At 38.5% G+C, this 12,426-nt stretch overlaps 1 long non-coding RNA gene across 1 annotated transcript; it reads right to left on the bottom strand.

Moving 5' to 3' along the window:
- Window positions 1–7,317: 7,317 nt before the first annotated feature.
- Window positions 7,318–9,853, bottom strand: LOC149131307 (uncharacterized). Its single transcript, XR_016238041.1, has 2 exons — window positions 9,009–9,853; window positions 7,318–7,750 (listed from the first exon to the last, which is right to left on the bottom strand). It is a non-coding gene; the product is annotated as an uncharacterized LOC149131307 (long non-coding RNA).
- Between the last annotated feature and the right edge of the window lie 2,573 nt (window positions 9,854–12,426).

Below are 12,426 nucleotides of genomic sequence, written 5' to 3'. Positions count from 1 at the left end.
GAGAGGGAGAGAGAGAGAGAGAGAGAGAGAGAGGGAGGGAGAGAGAGAGAGAGAGAGGGAGAGAGAGAGGTTACGAGCGATAGTGGTGTCAATTAGACCCAGAAGTTTCAGGTAATGCTGAGTAAGTGCTATGGATAGACCACGGTTAAGCTCCAGGTTCGGTGGTTATGCGAATAAGGGGTCCAACGTATGTCATATATCAGCGTATTAATATAACAATGGATTTACAAATACAATATCCCTACATTCACTCTCTATTTCCTATCTTAGCTAACCTAACTATTGCTTAACCATCCTCTCACACCGTCTTCGATGAAGGGATATAATAAATATCCTGGAAACAGCTGTAAGACCTTCTATTTATAAATGTTCTATAATGTACACAGCCTTGGTTTTTTTTATCTTATTACGAAAAGTAAATCCTTATATATATATATATATATGTATATATATATATATATATATATATATATAATTGCAGCGTGGAAGGTGTTTGTAAGCCATTTAAAATAACACACAAAATCCGTTAGATTCACTTCAACATTTAAATTTAATTTGTCAAAATATTTTCGTCGCTTTGAGACCGCGGTCCTGTCCACTGACCAGAATTTTGTCAGTGAACAGGTCGCGGTCTCAAAGCGACGAAAATATTTTGACAAATTAAATTTAAATGTTGAAGTGAATCTAACGGATTTTGTGTGTTATTTTAAATGGCTTATAAACACCTTCCACGCTGCAATTGTTTTCGTTCCAGCACACGATCTCAGATCTGGTCACTTGCTATGCATCTCCGTAATATATATATATATATATATATATATATATATATATATATATATATATATATATATAATGGACTCTCCTGTATGAGGGTTCGGAAATTTCTAGCCGAACAACCATACATGATTTATTTATAGTAATCAAACGTTTGTGTTCGCATAAGCTCCCTCCCTCCATCAAATCGACATTACCTGCACAGGTGCACCGTGTGCCACATGTCAGATGACAAAATGGTCGCATAGCAACGTGAAATAAAGTGCTTTGCTCAAGAACACAACGCATGGTCGTAGTCAAATCACTGACACAAATAAAAAAAAAGATGAGATATTGAAGTGAAATAATTTCGTAATGGAGGAAGAAAACGTGAGAGATAACTCGAGGGGTCCTTATTGTCACATTTTCAGCGATACATAGCTTTCAATATACTTTGAGAATTAAGGCGGCGAGCTGGCAGAAACGTTAAGAATGCCGGGCGATATGCTTAGCGGTATTTCGTCTGCCGTTACGTTTTGAGTTCAAATTCCGCCGAGGTCGACTTTGCTTTTCATCCTTTCGAGGTCGATAAATTAAGTACCAGTTGCGCACTAGGATCGATATAATCGACTTAATCTCTTTGTCTGTCCTTGTTTGTCCCCTCTAAGTTTAGCCCCTTGTGGGCAATAAAGAAATAAGAAACGTTAGCACGCCGGGCGAAATGCTTAGCGGCATTTCGTCTGCCGTTACGTCCTGAGTTCAAATTCCGCCGAGGCCGACTTCGCCTTTCATGCTTTTGGGGTCGATAAATTAAGTACCATTTGCGTATTGGGGTCGATCTAATCGACTGGTTCCCCCCACCCCGCCCCACCCAAGAAAATTTCGGAGTGGAAAAGAGTATACTTTGAGTATTGGTGGCGAGCTGGCAGAAACGTTAGCACGCCGGGCGAAATGTTTAACAGTATTTCGTCTGTCTTTATGTTCTGAGTTCAAATTTCGCCGAAGTTGACTTTGCCTTTCATCCTTTCGGGGTCGATAAATTAAGTACCAGTTGCGTACTGAGGTTGATCTTATCGACTGCCCTCCATCCCCCAAGATTTCGGGCCTTGTGCCTAGAGTAGAAAAATATATACTTTGAGAATTACAGACAAACGTATCATTATTATTAAATATTGGATAATCTGTGCAGAATAATATATCGCGTTAATGAAGTTTCATCCAAAGCGTAACAACAGCAACAATAATAATGGTTTCAAATTTGGCACAAGTTCGGGGGAGGGGATACGGTTCGGGGGAGGGGATACGGTTCGGGGGAGGGGATACGGTTCGGGGGAGGGGATACGGTTCGGGGGAGGGGATACGTCGGATTACTTCGAACCCGGTACTCAACTGGTACTTATTTTATCGATCCCGAAAGGATGAAAGGTGAAGTCGACCTCGGTGGATTTTGATCTCAGATCATAAAGACGGACCAAATGCTTAGAGGCATTTTGTCCAGCGTGCTAACGATTCTGCCAGCTCGCCATAATAACAACAACAATGATAATAATAACAACAATAATAGAAATAAATTTTTATTTGCCACCGGGACAACGGAAGAAGGGGACGATAAAAAGACGGACAACGGAAGAAGGGGACGATAAAAAGACGGACAACGGAAGAAGGGGACGATAAAAAGACGGACATAAAGTATAGAGATTGACATAGAAACAAATGAATATAAAAAAATTGAAGTAATGATGATGATGATGATGATGACAGCGACGACGACGACGATGATGATGATGCAATCCTTCAAATACAAGAGGACGTCTAGAGATCACTGGAAGAACCCCACCGTCCAAGATCTCTCTGCACACCAAGGGCCTTTTTCCAATTCCATTTCCCTGACTCACTGGTCTGTACTCAGAGTGATGCCATCCACTCTTGCCATTTTTGCAACTTTCACCCACCTTTCAATCAATTTGCTCGACGACGGCGCCACCCTCTTCATCCTTGTCTTCCTTTTCAAATAAAAACTTGGAAGAAGTCGATGGAAACTTCACCAAAGCGAAACCTCTGTCCTTATTACCTTTCAGTCTCGTCCTCCACATTACACCCTCGTCTTTTTTCCCTACAGTCACCAGGCAGAAGAAAACTGCCTTGCCAGCCTAATTAAAGGAGGATGGTGGTGCAATCACTATTATGGATTCGGCCGATTGCCTGTTCCTCCCCATACGTGGTTAGCTGGTCGACATCACTCCACAAGTCAGCATCTCGGACAGGCCCGCCTGTCAGCACTCCTGCATTCGAAGCGACAATGTCCCCGGCCTACCCACGTAGTACTGCTAGGCCTGGGATTTTTGGAAATTATCCATGGGTACCGGCCCGAAAGTCCTCCGGAAAAAGACCAGCCAGTTGATTTTCATCAACGCCCAAATTTTCCCACAATACCGTCGTCGCTTTTCCTCGCCACTAATCCTTCACAGAACGACATGATGGATCATTTACGATTGCATTACCTGACTAGTAGAGGATTATGAACTCTTGGCGATGTTTTAGATGCTAAGTTTTAGTTTTTGCTTCATCCAGGGCTGCAGCTTTGTCAAAGAGCTGAACTGAGAAAATACCCGTCTCGGCGCCCAGACCTATTCACCGGAAAGACCCAGCCCCAGCGCATGCTTATGCATCATCAGTTACGGCATGCCCAGTACTACACACAGCGAATGAAGCGCCTGACCAATGCAACTCGTCCCTTCCAAAGAAAACGGAACAGCAAACGCTCCAGTTTGATCAGATTTAAACCGGAGAAAAACAATGTGGAAGTGAAAAGTAAATAAAGCTTTGAGGAAGGGAAAATATATTTGCATTATTTATGTCTGGTTATGGTCTATATGTGAAGTTATGTAGTAAACAAAAAGTATTGGATTTAACCAGAAACGATCACGTAATCTTATAAACTAAAATTTGAAGGGAAACAACCCTAACATTATAGATTTTTCTTTTCATGTTAGAGTTATTTCCCTTACATAGTATTTTTCTTTCGTCATCGTCGTCGTAGCTTTATTTTGTATTCGAGGATTTAGTTTCTTTGCTGAACGCTTCCTTTATAGAGATGCCGTTGATGATTCTAGAGACCAATTGCAAGATTGTAGCTTCGACTCCTGGACCAGGCGACGCGTTGTGTTCTTCAGCAAAACACTTTGTTTCGTTTTGCTCCACTCCACTCAGCTGACAAAATATGAATAATCCTGCGCAGACCAGTGTCCCGTCCAAGTGGGGAATATATAGGCCACGGAAGCCATGAAACCGGTCCTATGCGCCCATATTGCTCGGGAAGCATCTATCTGCCTAGTACATGTTTACCGTCTTTTCCAGTATATAATTCGAATTTTTGAGACCAAAATTCACCGCTAAAAAGAAAACGTAGGTAGATTTATATATCAAGACGACTTTGAAGGACCAAATATTCCATTTGAAAATCATCGGATTTGAAAAGATAATGACGATGTTTGATGGTTAATCCTACATGCTTACACAATATACTACATCGATTTGTACACCGGAAAATACGGCCATTAATTCCCCGCTCTCTCGAATTCCATTCTGTGTTGTTGGACAACTTGAACAACTCATGGCAGTGTTGCGGGGGGATAAATTAACAAAAACAAATAGAAATCGATATAATACCTATTAAATTAATCGATATATCAATCAAATTGAATTTTCTGTGTCGTATTTTCATTTCGTAAACAGGACAAAATCATAGATCAGTTATCATTCTCTGCAAGACTCCAAGAAACCAGCGATCCGCTGTTATTCTTCAGTTAAGGATATCAACACGCTAAAAATAGCAGCCAAAGTATCCCCCTACCTAAATCACACGCCCATTGTACGTAATGTCCTAGATTATCCCTAAAAAGACGGTTTGCTGAAGACTGGAATGTCTTTGATGATAGGTTTGCTGTATCAGGCTTGATTTGAGGCTAAATAACAACAAAATTATGGTAAATTTCTATATCAACACCCGCACGATTTTCACTAAGAAACAAAAAAAAAACTTGGATTTTTTGCGTGGAATCAAGTACCCTGACCTCCTTATATGCTGCAAATCCCTTATTTTAGGTCGGAAAAAATGGGGGCGCCCCCACCTCCATCCTGGAATTATTGGAATTTTTTTTTTTTTTTTTTCATTGAATGAATTCCTGTGACCTCCTAATATGCTACAAAACCCTTTTTGGGGTCCGAAAAACGGGGTGAGATGAGGTGGAAGCCTCGGAAGTTCCCCTCATACACACACACACCATTGATCTTTTCACCCGCACGATTTTCACTAAGGACCATAATTTTGTTGTTATTTAGCCTCAAGTCAACCCTGATACAGCAAACCTATCGTCAAAGACATTCCAGCCTTCAGTAAACCGTCTTTTTAGGGATAATCTAGGGCATTATGTACAATGGGCATGTGATTTAGGTAGGGGGATACTTTGGCTGCTATTTTTAGCGTGTCGAGAACCAGGTAGAGGCTCTTTCATTGGTTCGATTGCATGATGAGATTTTTTTACACATATATGTATGTATATATATATCATTGGCACTTATCAAACACGAATTTGGCCATTGTCATTCTGTAACTTCTGCCTATCATTAGTGTGTGTGTGTGTATATATATACATATATATATATATATATATATATATATATATATATATATTTGTTTTTTGTCCGCCACTACATTCCTCCATGGCAAGGTTTAATTTGTGTATACAAATTTAATTTGCGGTCCATGGGAAGAGCCGTTTTAGCGATGCGTCCTGCCCAGCTCTTCGAAACGCCGGTGTTAAAACGGGGGTAGCTGATGAAGAAGAATGTTCTCTATGTGGCTTGTGTGTTTTCTCGTCTACGTTTTGTTTGCAATGTCTTGTACCCAGATATGCACCTATACATACAGGTGGATGTCGGTATGCACATACCTGTACGTATATATGCATATACTCATTTACTATTTGTTTTAATATATATATATATATATATATATATATATATATATATATATATATATAATGAACCCGGAAGTTGTTCGCAAACAGCAGCAGCAATAATTTTCTTCAGCTGAATACACGTCATTGATTGGTTAAAATTACCCAAATACAACTTTAACACGAAATAACTTCTAAAATACAAAATTTTGTCAAAAACGTTAGGAGTAAACTCTGTTCTATGTGACACATTCTATCAGTATCCAAAGTTTCAAAGTGCTTAGTTAAAACAAAATTAGTTTTAAAAAACCTGGCCGTCAAATTGAATAGATCTAATTTTTGAAGTCATAACGTTTCCGTTTACTAAATTCATTGACGGGTTTGGTCGCTCCGAAGCTACAAGGTACTGCTCAATAAAATTGAACCTAAAACTACGTGGTTGCAAAGCGAAGTTTTTAACTACTCTGTTAAGCCTGCGCCTGTTCAATTAAAAAGAGAAAAACGTGAGAGAAGAGAAAAGTCAAACGGAAATGGACAGTTTTAGCTAGAAACGGTGTTGCTAGACAAACTGTTGCTTTAAAGGAAAGAGAGAAGGCAAGGGAGAGCATTCTTGCGTTCTTAAGTAAGGCAAATGTCAAAACTTGTGTCAGTTGATTTCCCAGTGCTTTGGCGTCAATCTCAGCAATTTACGGAAATTCTTTTTTTTTAGGGCCTTGTTGATTGGAACGAGGTTTCGATGGAAGGATCGTTCTCGTCGTGCTCTTTCGTTTCGACTGACAGTGCCCCAGCATGGCTACAGTCTTTGGACTGAGTTCGACAGTGTCTTTCATATGCTGGAAATTGCTGAACACACGCACATAACATACATCCTTTTTTTAAGACAAAAATTCCCGTAAACTGCTGAGAATGACGTCATAGGTCGGGAGGTCTGCTAGCTCGAGTTTTGACACGAAAGAACGCTACAAGTGTTTACCTCATTCTTAGTTTTCTACAGTTAAAAATATTTGTAGTGGTTAAAGTGTATCAGTATGTGTTAAGGTAAACAAATGTGATAGGCATGTGGAAGCCTTTGGGGTAAACAAATAAATGACATCGATTTATAGTTAAAATAATTTATTTACTGTACTTGCATTTGCCTTTGGTATACAATAAGCTTCACTACATGTAATTGTAGACAACTGCTACGAGTTGCTAGTCATAGAAACAGGGCACATCTATGGAGGTGATATGTCAGAACTGAATGTTTGTGCGTGTGTGTGTGTGTACATACATCGTGCATCTGAGAATGTAGTCTACCAAAGCCGTCTGTCTGCGTGCGTGGTATGGCCTTTCTGTCCATCTCTCTGTTGACCACGGTATTTTATAACCACTGTGGCAGCTAGAAGGACAGGCATACTACAGAAAGAGATTGTGCCGAAATAAGTCAGCTCCTGTCCATTTGAACTTCGCCTGACATGGCTGAGGTCGTAGGTCAAAGGGAGATGATTTATCATTTTTTTTTTTTTTTGACAGGACAAAGAAAACCTTTTTTTCGTGCCTGTTGATCGTGGTGGTTTGGGCGACGAGAATCCTTAGATTCGGTTTCGAATCTAAGCTTGGAGAAGGAAGTGTTAATTTTTACATAGTCATTTCTACATTTCAAACAACAGAAATTATCCTTTTATAGATATTTGTATCAAAATTCCAACTTTGGTTTTCCACACATTCACTTCTCTAAGTCTTTGATATTTTTAGCAGCTCAATAGAGTCATTTAAATATTCGTGCCACTGCATAGCACCGAAGTTCCCGCCATCTCTGTCTGAACCCAATACTGTAACCGCTTAAAGACCAAAGACCCACAACTTTTCAAAAGATTGCCAAAAAGGCCTCGGAGGTCGACGAGGTGTAGATGTGGATGTGTTTAAACAATTAGACATGTTTACTTGATATACCAAATGGTAAGAAACGTAAAAATGGGCAGCTCTGTCCAACGCATTATTTCATTAGGATTGATTCTAGAGACAGGGTTGCAGTGCCCCAGCATGGCCACATCCTCTGACTGAAAATGATTATAGGATAATAAAATACAAGAAGGACGGATTAAGAAATTTGAAAATACATGGATTTTTGGAATAATTTTTTTTTTTTTTTTTAATGTGAATTACAAGTGTTTCCGAATGTGAGATATGAGAATGTTAGAATGACGAAAAATAACAAGAGAAACAAAAATTCAATTCAATTGTGGCAGCTACTCTAAAAAGTTAACTAAGAGATACGGAGTTAGGTTTTAAAAATCTGCTTTTTCTTTTTTATATACAATGCGAATTACATGAGTTTTAGAATGTGAAATATAAAAAGATGAAAAATACCGGTAAAAAATTATTAACATTAAATACGATTTTATTCGTGTCAGCAATTCAGAAAGTTTGCCCAAAGACCAGTTCTTCAATTCAATGTCACCATTTTCAAGACCATAACTTAGGTATCCTACTACGTATAACTATAATTACTGCTGTAGTGGAGGAATATACAGTTGAGATGTAGTAATCTTCATATTTTCCCAATAGTATTTCTATAATAAATCATTGCTGAATCCGAGTCACTATCAATTGGACCCTGGCGGGCGAACGATGTCATAAATAACAGTACCACCGGTAGTTGTTGTTGACAAACAACGGCACTAATTTTATTCAAGGGAAAAGATCCCATTACACCACTAGGACGTGTTCTTTACATTCCACAGCAGTAATTGTTTTCACCTCAATAGACGTCAGTGATTGGTTGAAATTACCGAAATACGACAATTTTAACACGAAATAACTTTGAAAGGATAAAATTTTCTCAATAACACTAAGAGTAAAAGATGTTTTATATGACACATTCTACCAGTGTCCCAAGTTTGAAAATGTTTCGTTAAGAAAACAAGTGGCGCCCGCCAAATCAGAAAGATCCTATAGTACTTGCCTTAAGACGACACAATTGTTTTTTCAATTGTATTGACCACGGTAAATTAAAAGTTAAAGCCTATCTCGAACTTAGTACAATGTTCGACCTTTAAAATCATGAGCCCAATACTACTAACCACTATTCCACGTTCTTTCACATATAATCTCTCTATAGTAAATTACTAAAAAGTCGTAGTTTGTGATGACATAAGCGACCCAACGGGGAAAGAAGGGACATGTCCACCTGATTAGCTACTAGAAATAGCAGCCTAATCTCCCGCAAATCACCAAACACTTTTTAAAAACTGTTTGGTGATTACGCCAAGATTAAATACTCACGATAGATTGTAGGTATAAATAGAACCAACTTACCAACGAACGGCTTTATCACAACAAGACAGCTTTTACGAATAAAAGCTGCCCTGATTTTAGATGGGTTGTTTTTTCCGGTTTAAAATTTTTCTAAATTGCTCGAAATCTCTTTTGTAAGTTTTGGTGTCGTCCTAAAATAGTCCGTTCATGCATGTTGTATTTAATAGTTTAGCAGTTTATTTGTGAAATAATTGTAGCTATTCTGCAGTTGCTGTCAATGAAAAGGGTTTTCGTTAATTAGTCACGCTTAAATAATAGCAACTAGCTGAAGCTGCCGCCAGTTTTATTTTTTGCTTTTGTTGTTGTTTTTTTCATTCTTCTACTTTGGATTAAATTTTTGTATCATGTAATAACAAATTTTATCAAAATTTGTCTCAAGGCTGTAGCATCGATAAAAACCGCAATTTGGAATTTGTTTTGGTCGTACTAATTTTTCTTGTCCAACTTAGTTTTCCTTTCAAATTTGTTCCAAAATTTGCTCTAGTACATAAAGCACAATCTATTCGCCATCATTGATACTGACAATGGCATCAAACTTTTTAAACCTACCGCAAGGTGGCGAGCTGGCAGAATCGTTAGCACATCGGGCAAAATGCTTAACGGCATTTCATGTCTTTACGTTCTGAGTTCAAATTCCGCCGAGGTTGACTTTGCCTTTTATCCTTTCGGGGTCAATAAATAAAGTACTAGTAAATCTCTGGGGGTCGATATAATCGACTGGTCGCCTCTCCGCAAAAATTTCAGGCCTTGAGTAGAAATGTTTTAATACTGTTGCTAATATACATTTTTCAAAAAATATATACAGGGTGTCCCAGAATTAACTATCAATTTCAATGAAATCGAGCAAATAAAAAAAAAACTAACAGAATTTTATGTTTATTACTTAATTATGATCCAAAACAAACGGATTTATAAATCTTAAGTCTAAACTTTATTGAAATTTTTCAACATGTGTTCCGTCTGTATCCCTGAAAATTATAAATCTATCCTTAGCGTTGCGACAGACATTTTGAAGCATTTCAGGCGTTATCTCCTGTATTGCTAATTGAATGTGTTCTTGAAGTTCAGCTAAACTATTGCTGCATCCTGGAGATGGCGGTAGACAAAATTATTGCGGCCAAATTGCAAAAAAGTTGTCGTGGACAGATAAGCGGGATTCAACAGGAATGAAGATAAAATTATCTTTAAAAAATAAAACTATAAACAAAGTTTTAAATTTATACACTTTTAACACCTATTAAACGTGATAAACATAGATAAAAGTTTGTTTTTCTCTTTTAAAATTGTCCGGTTTCACTAAAATAGTTAATTCTGGGACACCCTGTATTTATAAACTTTTTGACGCCAGGAACGTATCGACATTCACTCCATGATGGTACAGCGGACTGATCTTGCAACAATTCGATTTGCGTCGTACTCTCTAGAAACACAGCCAAAGTAAAAGTATACAAATTCTGTATAGTTTGCAAGAAAGGAATACCTGAAGCCTTTCGAATTGTTGATTTCGTTGTCTAACGATGTCTTATCATTTCTAACTCTTTTATTAAAGACAAGGTATGAAGCGAAATGACTTTGGAAGAAGTTTAAAGGAAGCCTTAATTAGAACGTTATTATGAAATTCTTAAAAATAGACCAGGAAAGTAATGATAAACAACTGCTTCTAATCAAGAAGACCCCCTCGATGTGGATACAAGCTAGTATTTATGGATACGTTCCAACCATCCCTACTGTTATTGCTCAATGCCAGATAGGGCTTTGCTGATTACTGCTATCGTGCCATACACCAGTCTTGTAAAGGACCAAGATCACTCAACTACATTAATGTTATTGACGAAAGCAAAAATCGTAAGACCGTCAGAGAAAAACTTTGTGGTATTTATTCCCGAATCCGTGCGTTCTAAGCTCAAATCCCTCTGAGGTCGACTTTGCCTTTCGGGGTTGATAAATTAAAGTACCAGTCAATCAACTATCCCCCTCAACCAAATTTCAGGCCTTGTGCCAATAGTAGAAAGGATTATATAAGGCGGCGAGCTGACAGAATCGTTAGCACGCCGGGCAAAATACTTAGCGGCATTTCGTCCGTCCTGAGTTCAAATTCCGCCGAGGTCGACTCTGCTTTTCTTCTTTCCGAAGTCGATAAAACAAATACCAGTTGAGCCTTGGAGTCGATGTAATCAACTTACCCAACTCTCCTGAAATTGCTGGCCTTGTGCCAGAATTTGAAATCTTTATTATTATTCCTCTCTCTCTCCTCTTCACAGCTTAATAGGTGAGCAGTTCATTTTTTAAGGGACAGTTGGTGAAATGTTTGAATGAAAGGTTGAGAGTAACGAGTACAAAGGAGATTGACGACACGGCAATGAACAAGCCTCTATATGGCCGTCCACAGGTTAGAAATAGCAGTCAAATCATTTTCATAACATCACATCTTAGCATCTTAAGTAGGGTGAAAATAAACGATGTATATGATAACTTGACATGTGTACTGGGTCTGAAATAGGTCGTAAATGGAATGACTTCTTTCTTCGTGTATTCATAGAAATGTAGGAATGGTGTTGGTGGAAGGATTGGTTGGGGATCGATATGTGAATGTTGCTTTCTAAGTTCCTTCGACGAAACTTATTCCGGAGGAGAGACAGAGAGTGAAAGGAAGATAGAGAGAAAGAAGCAGAGAGAGAGGAAAAGAATTAAAAAGAGAGAAAGAAGGTAATAGAGTAAGAAAAGGAGAGAAAGGGATAGAGAGGAGCGAGGGAGAGAGAGAGAAAGATGAACAGAGAGAGACAGGTACAGAGAGAAAGAGCCTAGTATTTAACTGGTATTTTATTTATCAATGTCGAAGGGATGAAAAGCAAAGTAGGCCGGCTTCGATGCGATTTTAATTGATATTGCAACAAGGCAGAGCAAATACCGCAAGGTACTCTGTACGCTTGCTCTAACGATTCTGAGGATTTCACTGCTTTTGATCATCGATTTACTCGATGTGACCTGCCTTGGGTTGAACAACAACAACAACAGGACGATGAAACCAAGGGAATTAAGATGGAGAGGTTGAGTAGAAGAGTAAGGAGTAATAAAAGAGGAAGGTGACATTTTTTTGTAAGGAGTGGGGGAGAGAAAGAACAAGAATATGGTAAATTACCAATACCGGTTCATTACTGATTCATCTTGAACCGGAACTAGGCAAAGAGCAATCGGAAGTAATATATAGCAGCAACTGCAGCAGCAGTCATGCTGTAAACAGTCAAATGTCTGAGTCATATTGGTTAGAAAGTTCCTCGTTTTGTTTACCTGGATTATATCCGTTTCGTCACGTTGTCTTCTGTCAGAATTTTATATATAGATATAATGGCATACCTACACAAGTGTGCCCCGCCCCACTGACTTTGTTTTCCCGTAACTTGAAGATAAATGGGTATTT

This window comes from Octopus bimaculoides, chromosome 23, assembly GCF_046866305.1.
Source record: "Octopus bimaculoides isolate indiv1 chromosome 23, ASM4686630v1, whole genome shotgun sequence".
NCBI lineage: Eukaryota > Metazoa > Mollusca > Cephalopoda > Octopoda > Octopodidae > Octopus > Octopus bimaculoides.
The sequence above is the reverse complement of the archived record's forward strand: the minus strand, read 5'-3'. Positions and strand labels throughout refer to the sequence as shown.